Here is a 10,000-nt window from a genome sequence, read left to right on the forward strand (position 1 = left end):
GCCCCTATGCCTTCGCCGCAAAGCGCGAACGGAGCGAACGCTACAGCCCCGTACCGGTTCCTCGCTTCGCGCGGGCACGGCCCGACCGACCCGGTCCTCGGAGCCAATCCTTCTTCCGAAGGTACGGATCCATTTTGCCGACTTCCCTTACCTACATTGATGCCATCGACGAGAGGCTGTACACCTTGGAGGACCTGCTGCGGATGGTGGGTACGGACCGACTCGAGAGCTGCGAAAACCGGACCCGGATTTTCCAGGGCCGCCGAAAGCGCACCGGACGCCGCCCGAGCCGCGGCGCTCTACAGGTACCTTTTCCGTATCTCCGGACGAGCCGATTCCACGGACATGGTCCTTTACGAAGAAGAGAGAACTCTTCCCGGGGCTCCCGGCGACGTCTCCGGGCTCGCTTGCGTCACCGCGGTTTCGCCCGGGAAGCGACGGGCGCCGCCGACATCGCTGCCGACAGCGTCGCCACCCCCGGGCCCTCTCCGAGTCCGGGTTCGGGAATATTAACCCGATTCCCTTTCGACGGGAGGCCGGCCGCTTTGTTTTTGTTTGGGCTTTTGATTCGATTCGATTCGATCGCTTTCACTTTCATAACGGATCCGGCGCCTTTCGGGAAGACTTTCGCCCGCGTCTTAGGACCGACTGACCCGTGCTCGACCGCCGTTGGCACGGAACCCTTCTCCACTTCGGTCTTCGAAGGTCTCGTTCGAATATTTGCTACTACCACCGAGATCTGCACCCGCGGTCGGCTCCACCCGGGCTCGCGCCCTAGGCTTCCGTGCTCGCCGCGGCGCCCTCCTACTCGTCGCGGCATCGTTTCGGCGCGAAAGTTCATCGCTCCTCGCCGCGACGGTCCGGCATCGGTCCGTCGCTCCAGCGCCATCCATTTTCGGGGCCGGTCGATTCGGCAGGTGAGTTGTTACACACTCCTTAGCGGATTCCGACTTCCGTGGCCACCGTCCTGCTGTCTATATCGACCGACACCCTTTCGGGGATCTCATGGGCGTCGCGTTAGGCACCTTAGCCGGACGTTTGGTTCATCCCACAGCGCCAGTTCTGCTTACCAAAAGTGGCCCACTTGGCACTCGCATTCGAGGTGACCAACCGCCCAGCGAAGCGTGCTGGCGGCGGCGGCCGGATGGGTCGGCTCCGTCGTTCGGGAGAGTCGGCCCGTTCCACCCGTTCCGAGTTCGAGAGTAGGTCGAGGCCGTGAACGGCCCCGGGGCCTCCAATCGTTCGCTTTACCGGATGGAATTGCGACGATCGAGCGCCAGCTATCCTGAGGGAAACTTCGGAGGGAACCAGCTACTAGACGGCTCGATTGGTCTTTCGCCCCTACACCCGGTTCCGACGATCGATTTGCACGTCAGAGGCGCTTCGGACTTCCACCAGAGTTTCCTCTGGCTTCATCCCGACCGGGCGTGGATCGCCATCTTTCGGGTCCCTGGTCGCTCGCTACGCCAGAGTCGGCCGAGTCGTACTCGGAAAAAGGGGAAACCGACCCGGGGGTGATGCGCCCGCGCGCAGCGCCTAAACTCGACGACAAAATAGGACTAGTTCAAGCCGCGGGATCTCACCGATGGGCGGAAGGAGGATATGGAAGCTGGCGCCCGGCAATTCCCCTTTTTGGATGATGCGCCGGTCCCCTCTCGGGGAGGAGGGAAAAACAACCGCACGTCAGCCACGAGCCTTCCCCTCTCCTATCTCTCTCGGGAAGAGAGAAAAAAGGAAAAGTTGCGGGCACCGCAGCAGCGACGGCGGAAGGCCGAAAACGCCGCGCCGGCGGGATCGGGCACGGCTCGGAGGCGGGTGAGGCGAGGAGAAGACGACGGCACGAGACCGACGACACCCCCCGACGACCCCCGGACGACTTTGCCACGACACCTCTCCCGATCGACGCCCTCCTACACGCTCTCTCGCTTTCGCTTCGCCTTCGGGGTTAGTCAGAGGTGGCCCCTACGACTCGCGAACGGCCAGGGACTCCTCGGTCCGTGTTTCAAGACGGGTCGGGTGGGTTGCCGATGCACGTCGCTGACCCGGGGTGGCGGGCGGCTCGAGTAAAAAAGCGTCGCCGAGCGACCTCTCCGGAAACGGAACCGGGCGCGGGCGGGGTTGCCCCCGACAAGAACCCGAAACGTCGGCGAGGTGCGTGACGGCGAGGCCGCGCCAGTCCTATCCCGCCTCTCATCGCGCACGCGCCCGAGACGGTGGGGCGCCTAAGGAGCGACACACAGAGTGCGTCGCCCGCACGCGACTTCCGGCGGGATCAAAACGGACCGGCTCGCCACGTGTAACGGATCGTGTCAGATTTCCTCCGTTCCCGGCAGAAAGGGGCAGTTACGTTCGCGGGCCCGACGGCCGGTGGCCCCCGACTTCACAAGGTGGGAAGACGGGGGTTTTCAGGGTGATGAAACGCCTGCCGCCTACGGAAAAAAACCCGCGTGTTCGACCTGCACGCCGGGAACGGGTCGCGACGACGGACCGGAGGGGAAGTGCGTCCGGTGCCGGCCGCGCGGAGGTCGCGCCGAAGCGCCCGCGCCATGATTACGCCGAGCGATGATGAAGGGGACGGGTGCAGCGGAGTCGCGCGCGGAGGGAGCAGGAGGAAAGAAGAAGCGGCGGCGACGGATGCGGCGGGTTAGGGCCCGGCGGCAGCAGCGATCGAGAGGACGAGTCCCCTCCGTCGCAGCCAACCGACGCAGCCACCTACCGACGCCGCGGTCGTCACCACGTTTCCCTTCCCGCTATCCACGCGGCCCGTCTCCTTCGTCGGCGACGCGGGCACAAAAGCTGGAACCGCGGGGAACGAGTCCCCCGCGGACACGACGAACGACGACCTGTGCCGCGACGGCCTCTCTTTCAAGAACACACATCGAGTTTGGGCTCGAGCCTAGGCAGCACCGGACTGAGTCCCCCCGCGATCGCGGTGAGCGGTCCCACCCGTTTACCCCTGGGCGGTTTCACGTTCTCTTGAACTCTCTCTCCAAAGTTCTTTTCAACTTTCCCTCACGGTACTTGTCGACTATCGACTCGTCCCGGTATTTAGCCTTGGATGGAGCTTACCACCCGATTTGGGCTGCGTTCCCAAGCAACCCGACTCTCGGATCGAAGGCCGTCGCTCGCCGTCCGCACCGAATGGGCCTGGCACCCGCCGCGGGCGGCCCCGATCGAGGGAACTCCGAACTATGCGAGACGAAAACGAACGGCTGCCTTCGACCCATGCGCCACACGTCCCGAAGCCTTTTACTTGCGACGGGATTCGGCGTTGGGCTTCTCCCGGTTCACTCGCCGTTACTAAGGGAATCCCGGTTGGTTTCTTTTCCTCCGCTTAGCGATATGCTTAAGTTCAGCGGGTCGTCTCGTCCGAGCCGAGGGCGGCGGTTTTTAGTAGAGTGTGGTGTTTGGAGGAGAGGAATCTCGATCGGTACCCTCCGTGTGACGACGGCTGGCCGATATAGCGCCCGTCCGACCGAAAATGAAGAAGCCAACAATTAAAAAAAAGCCTGGGTCCTCCCCATCCGACGTTGCCTACGACGCGGCCACCTTTTTACGGTGCGACGGCCGTGCTCGTCGCGCTGCTCGAGGCGTCGCTGAGAGACACCTTCATGAGGCAGAGAGCGAGACGAGCAGGCGGCGCTTACGTCGGCAGTCGGTTAGGTCGGTGCTTTTTTTTTGTTTTGTTCTCCCTTCGGCTGCTTTCGGACAGACTCCTCCTGCTCCTCCTCCACAGTGTTTCTTCACGCGGTCGAAAAGGGAAAAGACTCCGCGGTCTGCCAGCGGGAGACGAAGGAGGAGGCCGGAGAGGGTTTTAAAAAAAAAAAAGACATTGAAAGGAGTCAATTCTTTTTTTATTTTTCTTCCCCCTCGTCACTCGCTCCTGCGACGTCCCGGTTACCACCGTGCCGAGGACCGGGCGGGCACGGGGACGGCAAGATGTCGTTTCGTTAACGGAGAAAGACATGTAACGTTCCGCCTCTCGACCGGACGTGGCCCCGAGACAAGGGATCTCGGGGCCGCAATGTGCGTTCGAGGTGTCGATGTTCACTGAGTCCTGCAATTCGCATCAGTTCTCGCGGCTGGCCGCGCTCTTCATCGACGGACGAGCCGAGTGATCCCCCGTCCAGGGTTCAGCACTTGGGTTTTTTTATATTAGTTTTTGTTTATATAGATTTAGTAGTGTGCGAGGAGGTCTGTGCGAGGAGGCGTGACGGCATTGCAATGTCGCGAGTAGTTTGTTTTTAGCTAGCGGCGGTGGCACAGCGGCTGCAAAAAAACAAAAAACGATAAAGCGGCGACAAGGCAAAGAAGAAGCGGCCATCACTTGCGGTGGGCGAAAAAACAAACAGGTGGTAAGACGCGGAAGCAAGCAAGAAGAGCTGGGGCTTTAAAAACCTCCGCGTCACCACAAATCTATCTCTCGCTCCGCCTTTTATAGGTTTGTTTGCGCGCATTCGAGGCGTTGACGCCGACAGACAGAGGAGGTAGGCCGGAAAACAACAAACCAGTCTCGAACGGGAAAACGGTAATGATCCTTCCGCAGGTTCACCTACGGAAACCTTGTTACGACTTTTACTTCCTCTAAACGATCGGGTTCGGTCGTCTTCTCCAGGCATCGAACGCCGAGGCGTAGATGCACGAGTGTCGTGACGGACACGTCGCGCACTGCCCGGCGGCGTCGTCGGCCAGATCCGAGGACCTCACCGGACCGTTCGATCGGTAGTAGCGACGGGCGGTGTGTACAAAGGGCAGGGACGTGATCGACGCGGGCTGTTGACCCGCGCCTACCGGGAATTCCTCGTTCACGGGGTTGGTTACAGGCCCCGATCCCTATCACGGGAGGTGGTTCAGAGGTTTCCCAACCCTCTCGGGCCGGGGCGAAGTCCCCGCTGATACCTCCAGTGTAGCGCGCGTGCGGCCCCGGACATCTAAGGGCATCACAGACCTGTTATCGCTCCGCCTCGTGTGGCTTTCTGCCACCCGTTCCCTCTAAGAAGTGCGTGAGAAAACCGACCCGGACCCGAGCGCCACGGAGGACGCCGAGCCCGCCGTAAAAATCACTGACATCGGCGCACTAGTTAGCAGGCCGGAGTCTCGTTCGTTATCGGAATCCAACCAGACGGATCGCTCCACCAACTAAGAACGGCCATGCACCACCACCCAACCGAATCGAGAAAGAGCTATCGATCTGTCAATCCTACCGGTGTCCGGACCGGGTGAGTTTTCCCGTGTTGAGTCAAATTAAGCCGCAGGCTCCACTCCTGGTGGTGCCCTTCCGTCAATTCCTTTAAGTTTCAGCTTTGCAACCATACTCCCCCCGGAACCGAACTCTGGTTTCCCGCAGGCTACCCCGCCGGGTCATGGAAGCGAACGCCGGCGGATCGCCGGTCGGCATCGTTTACGGTCGGAACTACGACGGTATCTGATCGTCTTCGAACCTCCGACTTTCGCTCTTGATCGAGGAAAACGTGCTTGCCACACGCCATCGCTGCAGTTCGTCTTTGCGACGATCCAAGAATTTCACCTCTAACGTCGCAATACGAGTGGCCCCGGACCGCTCCCTTCGATCATTGCCTCGCCGTAGACGGAGACCGACAGACGTAGACGAGGCCCTCTTCCATCATTCCATGCTTATCGTATGCAAGCTTGAACAGCCCGCTCTGAGCACTCTAATTTTTTCAAAGTGAACGTACCGGCCGCCGCGGACACTCGGTTAAGAGCACCCTTGGAGGAGAAACCGCCGACCGCAACACGCGCGCAGACAAGACACGAAGCAGGGACTCGGAGCGGACCGGGGGGTTCAAAAAAAAGAGGAACGCGCGGAAAGGGAGAGGGAGAGAAGCGCGGGGGTCAGAGTGCGGGGATGCGAATGAACGCACCCAAACACACACACGTAGCACCCCCCCGTTAGACTACTCCCGGAACCGAACCGACGACCACTTGTTTTTTTTTCCCGGATCCCGATCACGACCTCCTCGTCCACCTCGCCGGCAGGACCGCGTGGCGGGTATGCTAGCGGTTGACACCGGCGGAAAGGGCCGGGAATGCGAACGGACGACCAAAGTCAACGACGGACGATGGCGCCGCCGCCCCGGGGCCGCTTGCGCGACCACGAACCCGAGTTCGGACTACGAGCTTTTTAACCGCAACAACTTTAATATACGCTACCGGAGCTGGAATTACCGCGGCTGCTGGCACCAGACTTGCCCTCCGGTTGGTCCTCGTTAACGGATTTGAAGTGTACTCATTCCGATCGCGGGGCCTCGACAGAGTCCCGCGTCGTTATTTTTCGTCACTACCTCCCCGTGCCGGGAGTGGGTAATTTGCGCGCCTGCTGCCTTCCTTGGATGTGGTAGCCGTTTCGCATGCTCCCTCTCCGGAATCGAACCCCGATTCCCCGTTACCCGTAGTAACCACGGTAGGCACTTAACCGACCGTCGACAGTTGATAGGGCGGACCCTCGAGAGACCCCGTCGCCGGGCGTGAAAGCTCGTGCGATCGACCAGTGAGTTATCCAGAGTCACCAAAGCGGAGCGCGCCGCCCTATGAGCCCCGCCACCGAACGGACCCGCGAGCGGGAACGCCGACGACGGGAGGACGGAATGACGCGCATCGGTCTCAGTCTAATATGTAGCGCCGCGACCCGGAACGGCCGACGCGGGTGCCAGCGCGCGAGGCGTGGCGACGACGGCGCGCCGACCGATCGCGGCCTGTGTCACATGTATTAGCTCTAGAATTGCCACAGTTATCCATCGCCTCCGAGGAGGAATACGGTCCCGAGGATTAGGTCCGGTTCCTGAGCCATTCGCGGTTTCGCGCCCGTTCTAATGCGTGGCGTGAACTTACACTTGCATGGCTTAAGCTTTGAGACAAGCATATGACTACTGGCAGGATCAACCAGGTATCGTTGGAATTTGGGACTTTGTTTCGACAGAACGACAGACCGACCGACCGACCGACCGACATAAGACAGACAACTACAACGACGGGCACGTGTTTATTTATTTTTCGAGGGGGTTCGCCGTCAGTAGAAGCGCGCTGCCCGCGCTGATGGCCTCTTTTTTGTTTCTCCCCTGACTTGGACCGAGACCGAGACTCAAAGAACGAAGCGACCAACGTCGACAACAACAACGACAACGGCACCCTTGACAGCGATACATACGACAAACGACAAGCAGCACGACGGCAGTGCACACGGACATCGAGGGTCAAGGTGCAGACTGAACTCGCCGAGGTCGTCGTCATCGTGGTCGCCATCGATTCCGTCTCGTCGTCGTCGTCGTCAACGTCCACGTCACAGCCGGCCGAGAAGAGGAACAGACGACAGCGTCGACAACAACAACATCGACAACGGCACCCTTGACAGCGATACATACGACAAACGACAAACAGCACGACGGCAGTGCACACGGACATCGGAGGTCAAGGTGCAGACTGGAATCGTCGAGGTCGTCGTCATCGTGGTCGCCATCGATGCCGTCTCGTCGTCGTCGTCGTCGTCTTCGTCGTCGTCGTCGTCGTCATCAACGTACCAACCGACCGAGACGAGAGAGCAAGCAACAACGTCGACAACAACAACGACAACGGCACCCTTGACAGCGATACATACGACAAACGACAAACAGCACGACGGCAGTGCACACGGACATCGGAGGTCAAGGTGCAGACTGAACTCGTCGAGGTCGTCGTCATCGTGGTCGCCATCGATGCCGTCTCGTCGTCGTCGTCGTCTCCGTCGTCGTCGTCGTCGTCGCCAACGTCAACGTCAACATCACAGCCGTCATCGGGGAGGAGCTGGACCAGGGCAGCGGCGGCGTAAATTTTCCCGTCACCTTCGTCGTCGCCTTCGTCGACCGACCGACCGACCGGCGTCGTGTTCGTGCTCGGAAAACCGAGGAGAGACAACGTGCACATGGCGCGTTCTCGCAAGCGGCTCCTCGGTCCGATTTTTTTGGGCGGCTTTTTCGAGCTTTTTTTTTTTTCTCACCCTTTCGTCCGTGCGACGGCGAACGTTAGGGGAAAAAAAAAAAAAAAAAAAAAACGACAACAACGCGGCGGACCGGGCGAACAACATCGTCGACACACACGACATTGACGACCGGTCCCCCTTTTCACAATCGCATCGAGATAAAAACGAACGAGTCCGATTCGAGCACCGAGTCGCGAGCGGGAGGACTGTCGGTGCAAGTATCGATCACTGACGTGAGCGCTTCGCCGGACAGAGGATGGCTCATCCGGCAGCCGTGCAAATCGACGGTATGGGAAGAACGAACAAGAAGAGCAACGACTTGATCGGCGGCTTGGGAACTGCGGACGGTGAAAACGGGTTAATCGACTGCGACCACGACTGCTCGATCGATCTTCTTTGGCGCTAACAAAGGTGGAGGTGGCGCAAGAAGGGACTAGCGCTATCACCGTCCACGTATCAGAAGATGCGGCGGCAGACGTCGACGCTTATGCGTTGTCGGACGAGAAGTCGCTGCAGCACGTGTACCGCGAGCGGGACGTCCAAGGTTTTGCCAGACGGAAAGAAATCGGGTGTCAGCGAACGTTCACACGGCTGTGAGATCGGACGCTGACAGGAGTAGGAGGCGGCAGGCAGGCGGCGGTTACGGCGGCGGCGCCTGCTGCTGCTCATCCTCCTGTTTGCTGCGGCGACTTCCAGGACGGGAGAGCATCGAACAACGTACGTATGGTTACAAGGGGATCAGGATCTACATAGTGCATCCCCCGCGGCTATTTTTGTTTGTTTGTTCGCTCGTTCGTTAATTCGTTCGTTCGTTCGTTCGTTCGTTACAATGTACGTTTTTCCGTTCGACGGCGGCAGAGAGCGGCGGCGTTTCTCCCTAATCCGGAGGATTTATCGGTCGCACAGCGATGGGTCGTTCGGCCGATCATCGAAAGATTCGCAGGTAGTGGTTGAATGGCAGAACGGCAGCAACAACAGCGGCGGCTGAGAGCGGCGAACGCTGAGGCGGAAGCAGAAGCTGCAGCAAACGTATCGGCTAAACATGGTGGACATAGATATGGCTGACGACGCGGGTACCACGACGACTATGGAACCAGGAAAAGGAGCCGTTAGTTGTTCCAACATATCGTTCGACACGTCGAGCAGCCCTAGGTCCACGGAGAAGCACACACACGTACCACGTATTATAACCTAACGACGATGAGCGGGCGCACGGTTGGCAGGAACGAAGGCGGCGGATCAAAACAAGTTGGAGCGCGGCGACAGCGATAACGGTGACAGCCCTAGGCGGCGGAGATGCCACTTTCTGACGCCTTTGCGACAAGCCCGTAGAGACGTTCCGGACCACCACGAGGCAAAGAGTCGCTGCTCCGACGAACCGACACACCAAAGTGTGCTTCCTACCGAACATGTTTTATAAAACTTTCAAACTGGAAAACCCCAGAAATGGTGTTGGTATTCGTCCAGACCCACCTCCGACACCTGAAAATGGTGGTCAAAAAAACGTCGATTATACGAAGCGACATTTCTGGTCGGCGATTTTCCAGTTTTACGCCTACTGCCACATGGGGATGTCGGTAGGCGTCGCAAAGTGCCTTCTCGACGCCTAGGCACACCAGGACTTTGTCATTTTTTTCCCCCTCGACATTCCTGGTCCGGTCTATTCCGATTTTACACCTACCGCCATGTGGGGGTGGCAGTAGGCGTCGAAAAGTGCCTTCTCGACCGCTAGCGACACCACTACTTTATCGAGCTCTGGAGGCCCGCACACCGACCGGGGCCGCGGAGTCGACCCCGGGGGCCTCCTGGCGTCGCCGCCGCTCACTTGGACGCCTTCCGCAACCTGTGGTCCCGCTCGGGGCCGCCGGGAGCCTCGCCGACCTGACCGGTGTCGGTAGGCGTCTGGAAGCGCCCGGCCGACCTGGACGAGGTCCCCCCTGGCCCCCGGGGGACACCCCTTAGTTGGATGGGGGTGCTGTCCCCGGGCACACATGCAACCCGCGGCCGCCTACCGACAGCCCCCTTCGC

At 60.0% G+C, this 10,000-nt stretch overlaps 2 non-coding genes and 1 pseudogene across 2 annotated transcripts in view; all 3 read right to left on the bottom strand.

The window, feature by feature from the left end:
• Positions 1–3,383, bottom strand: part of LOC145273233 (large subunit ribosomal RNA) — a 5,727-nt gene extending 2,344 nt beyond the window's left edge. Inside the window, exon 1 of the ribosomal RNA XR_013866259.1 lies at positions 1–3,383. This exon is cut by the window's left edge and continues 2,344 nt beyond it. This is a non-coding gene — a ribosomal RNA (large subunit ribosomal RNA).
• Positions 3,384–3,976: 593 nt separating this feature from the next.
• On the bottom strand, positions 3,977–4,134 carry LOC145273279 (5.8S ribosomal RNA). The gene has a single exon (XR_013866282.1). It is a non-coding gene; the product is annotated as a 5.8S ribosomal RNA (ribosomal RNA).
• A 395-nt stretch (positions 4,135–4,529) lies between these two features.
• LOC145273549 (small subunit ribosomal RNA) lies at positions 4,530–6,907 on the bottom strand (annotated as a pseudogene).
• Positions 6,908–10,000: the final 3,093 nt, after the last annotated feature.

The sequence above is a fragment of the Euprymna scolopes genome, unplaced genomic scaffold, assembly GCF_053919585.1.
Source record: "Euprymna scolopes isolate OS-2025 unplaced genomic scaffold, ASM5391958v1 sca1, whole genome shotgun sequence".
Classification (NCBI taxonomy): domain Eukaryota; kingdom Metazoa; phylum Mollusca; class Cephalopoda; order Sepiida; family Sepiolidae; genus Euprymna; species Euprymna scolopes.